The sequence below is a fragment of the Apodemus sylvaticus genome, chromosome 23, assembly GCF_947179515.1.
Source record: "Apodemus sylvaticus chromosome 23, mApoSyl1.1, whole genome shotgun sequence".
Lineage (NCBI taxonomy): Eukaryota > Metazoa > Chordata > Mammalia > Rodentia > Muridae > Apodemus > Apodemus sylvaticus.
The window spans coordinates 54,983,543-54,992,297 of record NC_067494.1 but is presented as its reverse complement, the minus strand read 5'-3'; the positions used below and the strand labels follow the sequence as shown (position 1 = coordinate 54,992,297).

The 8,755-nt window shown below is 37.6% G+C and overlaps 1 pseudogene; it reads right to left on the bottom strand.

Annotated features, from left to right (window-relative positions):
* Positions 1-221: 221 nt before the first annotated feature.
* On the bottom strand, positions 222-1,249 carry LOC127674109 (vomeronasal type-1 receptor 4-like; annotated as a pseudogene).
* Positions 1,250-8,755: the final 7,506 nt, after the last annotated feature.

The following is an 8,755-nucleotide window of genomic DNA, read 5'->3' as shown; positions in this document are numbered from 1 at the left end:
AACCAAATATAAGCATCGTTTCCAGTAAATGGTTATATTGCTTATTTCTGTGTGTGTGTGTGTAAACACATTTACCAGCATGCACAGGGATACCATGCTTACCCTCAGAATACTCCACAAAATCAAGGCATTACTGTAATCATGCTCATAGTTCTGTTAGCATGACTATATAACCATGCAAATCTGGCTGGAAGCTCTCAGTTCTGTTCTTGGTCAGAGGCTTAGGGGAAATGTCTATTTCTTTTCAAGTAACTGGATGCCTGAGAGTCTTGGTCATAAGAAGAAAGGGACAAACAGTGAGGAAAAGCAGATTGAACATTTCAGTCATATGCAACAGAAACCTGCTGGGATTACACAGGAGAGCTCCAAATGATTGACAAAGGGAAGAAACTGTGTAAAAGGAGACAAAAGTGCTGACCAGGAGAAGGATGGTTTTAGTGGCTCTGGACTCAGGGGAGGCTCTAGAAGAAACACTGGTCCTGGACATGTATTGCATCATCTGATTGAGCCTGTACAGTGTGAGAACCATGGAACCAATAGTCCATAGCATGAGCCCCAAGAAAAGAATTTCAGGACCTGACAGTAATGTTGCATAAAGGATGTGACTGGTAGGATCATGATAGACAGTATAACAGTATATAAAAGATTTCAGGTTTGTTGTGCTTTCATTGCCAGGTTTTGTTCTCAAGTGTACAATATTAACACTGCTTATAAATAAATGAATTACTCAGTTGAGGTACACAGAGTAACAAATGCACTTGTGTGTTCTTACTTTAATTTCTGAATACCTGAAGCTCCTGGGGCTGATGATGATGGACTGAAAGACACTAAGCAAGTCAATGATGCCAATACAAGCACCCTTCCATGCTCTGTGAAAAGAAGAAACCAAAATGCATCCAATAGAACTGAGAAAGCCTTTAAACCCAAAGGAGGATATTGTCTCTGGTACTCCATTACACAGCACAGATAAGATGTTGGCTACAGTCAAGTACATCAGAACCCAGTCTGTAGACCTTAATGTGTACATTGTTTTACATACATATATTATACATACATAGATATATGTATGTATAATATATGAAGAGAAGAGTGAAATTTCCTAAAGTTCCAATTATAGTCAGAGAAAACAAAATCATTCCTATGAACAACTCACTGGCTTCCATGTTGTCAGTTCTTCTCAAACTGGGGATGTTAGATGGCAAGGTGAGCTGGAGACACAGTCACCATTTTCTGTCTTAAATGAATCCATAAGATATATTCAACATGTAGGGCATCTAACACTTTGGCATAATTTCTACACATAAAAGTGATTGAATAGTGCCACAAATCATTCAGATATCTCTAAGTTCATATTTTGTGAAATGTGTAAAAAAGTAACATGTCTCATTAATAGAAAAAGAACAAAAAATATCTATAAGGGGGCTGTCTCATGTTTGAAATAAAGCAATGATCCCATCAACACAACTAGTTTTGTAAATTCAGGCTATAATTCCAACATGCACTGTGATAAAAATAGCTTCAAACATTAACACAGGTAGGAATAGATTACTAAGACAATAGACATTAACGTTTAAAACACTTTACGTTCAGAGGGAAATTTAGTAGCGAGAAAACAATAGCCCATAGAACTCATCTATGGAGTCAGTTTTTCTATTTTCAATTTCCTATACAAGTAATAAGTAATACTACATTTGATGACAATGTTTTCGTATATGTGTAAATACATTAAATGCTAATAGTTGAAGCCAGAAAAAAATAAAATTTATAAATGCCTTAATTTTAAAAAACCTTTGCTACATGCACAGAAAAATAATATTGGAATTTGTTCAATTTTTGTGTTTTCAAAGTGGTAGGAAATCTATTTTTATTAATCACTCTGAGACAGACAAAAATTTTGTTTAAATGGGGCCATCATTTATATGCAATTCCTGGTAGAATTGATTGGTTTTTGGAACACATTCCACTCATTCCTACAAGCCTGAAATCCTATAGAAGTCTTAAAAATGTACAGTGCATATTACGGTGATTCACAGGTTATTAAAGCTGTCAACTTTCTGTCAGTAGTATTTAGTTTTTAGCTTGTTTGTGTTTATAAAATTTACTTAAAATATTTAATAAAATAATCTGTACATACCGACATGCATAATGAAAGAATTTCAGCTGCAAATACCCTGTGAATGAATCATCCATCCAGAGCTTATGATCTAATCCTTCATTATCCAAAGTCACCATTGTGCACAACAGCACAAAGAAAACTAAAATTCATAGTTATAAACTTACGACAAGGACTTCTGGTCTCCACCTCTGGATTGGGAACAGCCTGGGCCATGGCACCCAGGCTCCAGGCAATGCAGAAGGCCACCTGTGCACCTGGAGGCTGGCTGTAAGGAGGCAGCTTGCACTGGTGAGTACGTCCAGCCCAGCAAAGCAGAGGATCCAGTATGGAGGCCTCTGGCTGGAGCCTTCCATTCTCCACCTCTGGATCAGGAACAGCCTGGGCTACAGCGCCCAGTCTCCAGGCAGTGCAGAAGGCCAGCTGTGCACCCAGAGGCCGGCTGTGAGGAGGCAGTTTGCACGAGTGAGTTCTGCATTGACAAGTCTAACTAGCACCAGTGAGAACTAGGTGGCAAATGGCAAAGGTAGGAACGTTACTAACAGAAATCAAGGCAATATGGCAGCATCTGAACCCAATTCTCCATTAACAGCAAATCCTGGATACCCCAACACACCACAAAAACAAGATTTAGATTTAAAAGCACTGGTCATGATGCTGTTACAGTAACACATGAAGGACATAAATAAATCGGTTAGAGAAACTCAGGAGGAAATGGATCAAAAGTTAGAAGCCCTTACAAGGGAAACACAAAAATCATTAAAAGAAATTCAGGAGAATGTGGGTCAAAAGATAGAAGCCAATAAGGAGGAAATGCAAAAATCATTTAAAGAAATACAGGAGAAGTTGGGTCAACAGGCTGAGATCATGAAAGAGGAAACACAAAAATCTCTTAAAGAATTACAGGAAAACATAAACAAGCAAGTGAAGGAGCTGAGCAAAGCCATCCAGAATCTAAAATCAGAAGTAGAAACAACTAAGAAAACTCAAAGGGAGACAACTTTGGAGATTGAAAACCTTGGGAAGAAATCTGGGGCCATAGATGCAAATATCAACAACAGAATACAAGAGATAGAAGAAAGAATCTCAGATGCTGAAGATACCATAGAATCCAAGGACTCAACAGTCAAAGAAAATGCAAAATGCAAAAAGCTTGTAACCCAAAACATCCAGGAAATCCAGGACACATTGAGAAAGCCAAACCTAAGGATTATAGGCATAGGTTTCAACCTAAAGGTTGAAAGATATAGATGAGAGTGAAGATTTACAACTTAAAGGACCAGAAAATATCTTCAATAAAATTATGGAAGAAAACTTCCTTAACTTAAAGAGAGAGGTGTCCATGAATATACAAGAAGCCTACAGAACTCCAAACAGACTGGACCAGAACAGAAATACCTCCCATCAAATAATAATCAAAACCCAAATATACTAAACAAAGAAAGAATATTAAAGGCAGTAAGAGAAAAAGGCCAAGTAACATATAAAGGAAGACCTATCAGAATCACACCAGACTTCTCACCAGAGACTATGAAAGCTAGAAGATCCTAGGGAGATCTCATGCAGATTCTAAGAGAACACAAATGCCAGCCAAAAGTACTAAATCCAGCAAAACTCTCAATCACCATAGATGGAGAAACCAAGATATTCCATGACAAAACCAAGTTTAACCAATATCTTTCCACAAACCCAGCCCTACAAAGGATAGTAAGGAGGAAAGGAGGAAGACACCAATACAAGGAGGGAAACTTCACCCTGGAAAAAGCAAGATAGTAACCTTCTTTCATCAAACCCAAAAGAAGATAACCAATTAAATAAAAAAAAACTCAAAAATAACAGGAAGTAATAATCACTCTTAATATCTCTTAACATCAGTGGACTTAATGCCCCAATAAAAAGACATAGACTAACAGACTGGATACATAAACAGGACCCTACATTTTGCTTCATACAGGAAACACACCTCAGTGTCAAAGACAAACACTATCTTAGAGTAAAAGGCTGGAAGAAGATTTTACAATCAAATGGTCTCAGGAAACAAGTCAGAGTAGTCACTCTAATATCAGATAAAATTGACTTTCAACCTAAAGTCATCAAAAGAGATGCTGAGGGACACTTTTTGCTGGTCAAAGGAAAAACACACCAAGAAGAACTCTCAATCCTGAACATCTATGCTAAAAATGCAAAAGCACCCTCATTCATAAAAGAAACTTTACTAAAGCTCAAAGCACACATTGCACCTAACACAATAATTGTGGATGACTTCAACCCCCCACTCTCCTCAATGGACCGATCAGGAAAACAGAAACTAAACAGGGAGACAGTGAACCTAATTGAAGCTTTGGACAAATTGGATTTAACAGATATATAGACCTTTTCATCCCAAAGCAAAAGAATATAACTTTTTCTCAGTACCTCATGGTACCTTCTCCACAACTGATCATATAGTTGGTCACAAGACAGACCTCAACAAATATAAGAAGATTGAAATAATCCTATGCCTCCTATCAGATCACTATGGGGTAAAAGTGGTCTTCAATAGCAACAAAATCAACAGAGAGCCCACATACACATGGAAACTGAACAATACTCTACTCAATGATACCTTGGTCAAGGAAGAAATAAAGAAAGAAATCAAAGACTTTTTAGAATTTAATGAAAATGAAGACACAACATACCCAAATCTATGGGACACAATGAAAGAAGTGCTAAGAGGAAAACTCATAGCCCTGAGTGCCTCCAAAAAGAAAATGGAGAGTGCATACACAAGCAGCTTAATGACACACCTGAAAAACCTGGGACAAGAAGAAGCTAATTCACACAGGAGGAGAAGAAGATAGGAAATTATCAAACTCAGGGCTGAAATCAATCAAGTATAATCAAAGAGAACCATACTAAGAATCAACAAAACTAGGACCTGGTTTTTTGAGAAAATCAACAAAATAGATAAACCCTTAGCCAGACTAACCATGGGGCACAGAGACAGTATCCAGATTAACAAAATTAGAAATGAAAATGGAGACATAACAACAGAAACAGAGGAAATTCAAAAAATTATCAGATCCTACTACAAAAGCCTGTACTCAACACAACTGGAGAATCTGGAGGAAATGGACAATTTCCTAGACAGATACCAAATACCAAAATTAAATTAGGATCAAATAGACCATCTAGACAGTCCCATAACCCCTAAAGAGATAAAAAGGGATCATAGAAAATCTCCCAACCAAAAAAAAAAAAAAAAAAAATTGGACCAGATGGATTCAGTGCAGAATTCTATCAGACCTTCAAAGAATACCTAACAGCAATACTCTTCAAACTATTTCACTAAATAGAAACAGAAGGAACACTACCCAACTTGTTCTACGAAGCCACAATTATGCTGATACCAAATCCACACAAAGATCCAACAAAGAAAGAGAACTTCAGGCCAATTTCCCTTATGAATATTGATGCAAAAATACTAAATAAAATTCTTGCCAAAAGAATCCAGGAACACATCAAAACAATCATCCACCATGATCAAGTACGTTTCATCCCAGGGATGCAGGGATGGTTCAATATAAGGAAATATATCAATGCAATCCACTACATAAACAAACTCAAAGAAAAAAAAACCAAATGATCATTTCATTAGATGCTGAAAATCATTTGACAAAATTCAGCATCCTTTCATGCTGAAAGTCTTGGAAAGAACAGGAATTCAAGGTCCATACCTAAACATAGTTAAAGCAATATACAGCAAACCGGTAGCCAGCATCAAACTAAATGGAGAGAAACTTGAAGCAATCCCACTAAAATCAGGGACTAGACAGGGCTGCCCTCTCTCTCCATATCTTTTCAATATAGTACTTGATGTTCTTGCTAGAGCAATTAGACAACATAAGGAGGTCAAATGGATACAAATTGGAAAGGAAGAAATCAAATTATCGCTATTTGAAGATGATATGATAGTGTACTTAAGTGACCACCACCAGAGAACTTCTACAGCTGATAAACAACTTTAGCAAAGTGGGTGGTTATAAAATCAACTCAAGCAAATCAGTAGCCTTCCTATACTCAAAGGATAAACAGTTTGAGAAAGAAGTTTGGGAAATAACACCCTTCACAATAGCCACTAACAATATAAAGTATCTTGGTGTGACTCTAACCAAACATGCAGAAGATCTGTATGAGAAGAACTTTAGGTTTCTGAAGAAGGAAATCGAAGAAGAACTCAGAAAGTGGAAAAATCTTCCATGCTCTTAGATTGGCAGGATTAAAATAGTTAAAATGGCCATCTTGCCAAAAGCAATATACAGATTCAATGCAATCCCCATCAAAATCCCAACTCAGTTCTTCACAGAGTTAGACAAAGCAATTCTCAAATTCATCTGGAAAAACAAAAAACCCAGGATAGCTAAAACTATTCTCAATAAAAGAGTTTCTGGGGGAATCAATATGCCAGACCTCAAGCAATATTACAGAGTGATAGTGTTAAAAACTATAGTTTTTAACTATAGTGTAAAAAATGGTATTGGCACAAGAAACAGACAAGTGGACCAATGGAATAGAATGGAAGACCCAGAAATGAATCCACACACCTACGGTCACTTGATCTTCGACAAAGGAGCCGAAAACATGCAGTGGAAAAAAAGACAGCCTTTTCAACAAATGGTGCTGGTTCAACTGGAGGTCAGAATGCAGAAGATGGTGAATTGATCCATTCTTATCTCCTTGTACTAAGCTCAACTCTAAGTGGATCAAGGACCTCCACATAAAACCAGACACATGGAAACTAATAGAAAAGAAACTGGGGAAAACCCTTGAGGACATGAGCACAGGGGAAAAGTTCCTGAACAGAACACCAATAGCTTATGCTCTAAGATCAAGAATTGACAAATGGGACCTCATAAAATTAGAAAGTTTCTGTAAGGCAAAGGACACTGTCAAAAGGACAAAACATCAACCAACAAATTGGGAAAAGATCTTCACCACACCTACATCTGATAGAGGGATAATATGCAATATATACAAGGAACTCAAGAAGTTAGACCCCAAGGAAACAAATAACCCTATTAAAAAATGGGGTGCAGATCTAAACAAAGAATTTTCGCCTGAAGAAATTAAGATGGCTGAGAGGCACCAATGCTCATCATCATTAGTCATCAGGGAAATGCAAATCAAAACAACCGTAAGATTTCACCTCATACCAGTCAGAATGGCTAAGGATAAAACTTAGGAGACAGCAGGTGTTGGTGGGGATGTGGAGAAAGAGGAACACTCCTCCACTGCTGGTGGGATTGCGAGAAGGTACAACCACTCTGGAAATCAGTCTGGAGGTTCCTCAGAAAACTGAACATGACACTACTGGAGGACCTTGCTATACCACTCCTGGGCATATACCCAAAGGATTCCCCAGCATGCAATAAAGACACATGCTCCACTATGTTCATAGCAGCCTTATTTATAATAGCCAGAAGCTGGAAAGAACCCAGATGTCCCTCAATGGAGGAATGGATACAGAAAATGTGGTATATTTACACAATGGAATACTACTCAGCAATTAAAAACAATGAATTTATGAAATTTGTAGGTAAATAGTTGGAACTGGAAAATATCTTCCTAAGTGAAGTAACCCAATCACAAAAGAATATACGTGGAATGCAATCACTGATAAGTGGATATTAACTATCCCAGAAGCTCTGAATACCCAAGACACAAGTAGCATATCAAATGACTCCCATGAAGAAGTAAGGAGAGGGCCCTGATCCTGGAAAGGCCTGATCCAGCATTGTAGGGGAGTACCAGGACAGAGAAAAAGGAGGGAGATGATTGGAGTATGGGTGTAGAGAAGGCTTATGGGACATATGTGGAGGGGGGAAGTGGGAAGGTGGAAAGCATTTGGAATATAAACAAAGAATTTAGAAAATAAAAAAATTAAAATTAAAAATAAATAAATAAATAAATAAATAAATAAATACAATTTAAAAAAAAAAGAAGGGAGACTAAGACATCCATCAGGTGTTATGGGACCCACGTGAAGAGCAAGTTTCACATTTGCACTAAATATTTAGGGAGTCTAGCTCCTACCAATTCCATCATTTAGGTTTATGAATCTTATGGTGCTACTTGAGAATATCAAGCACATCTATTTTCCATTGAATTTCTTTTTTATCTTTTGATTAATTAATTAATTAATTAATTTTCACATTCCAGATTTTATTCCCATCCTGGTCCACCCTCTGACTGTTCCAGATCCCATTACTTCTAAATTTCCTGGGTCTCCATACAGATGTCTCAAGCCTCCAGCCCCACCCCACCTGAACTCTATATTTTCTGGGGCCTCCATTTTCTTGAGGATTAGGTGCATCTTCACTAACTTAAACAGAACCATCAGTCCTTTGCTGATTATGTGTTGGAGGCCTCACAGTAGATGGTGAGTGCTGCCTGGTAGGTGGTCCGTGGCTTCAGAGATCTCAGGGGCCAAGGTTAATTGAAACTCATAGCACTCCTATAGGGTTGCCCTCCTCCTCAGCTTCTTCCAGCTTTTCTCAGTCTGTATAGCAATAACTTCAAGTCTCTTAAGAAAGAAATAGAAGATCTCAGAAAATTAAGAGAATGTCCATGCTCATGGATTGGCAGAATTAATAAAGTAAAAAT